Here is a 358-nt window from a genome sequence, read left to right as displayed (position 1 = left end):
TGTCAGTTCGGAAATGCTCCTGATGTATGTATGGTAGTGTGGCTAGTCCTTTGGGTTGTGGCATGTCATCGTTCTGTGGTCTATCCGTTAGGCATCTGTTGATGAAATTGCGAGGATATCCGTTTTTTGCGAATACCTTGTATAGGTGTTCCTCTTCCTCTTTTTGCAGTTCTGGTGTGCTGCAGTGTGTTGTGGCCCTTTTGAATAGCGTCTTGATGCAACTTCGTTTGTGTGCATTGGGGTGGTTGTTTTCATAGTTCAGGACCTCTCCCACAGACAGCTCACAGACACAGAAAGAACAATACTGGCCAAGGGACTCAACTACAACTACAGGGACGCCAAGACAGCAGACTTCCTA

Source organism: Chiloscyllium plagiosum, chromosome 8 (assembly GCF_004010195.1).
Source record: "Chiloscyllium plagiosum isolate BGI_BamShark_2017 chromosome 8, ASM401019v2, whole genome shotgun sequence".
Taxonomy (NCBI): Eukaryota; Metazoa; Chordata; class Chondrichthyes; order Orectolobiformes; family Hemiscylliidae; genus Chiloscyllium; species Chiloscyllium plagiosum.
Note: the sequence above shows the minus strand (reverse complement) of the source record.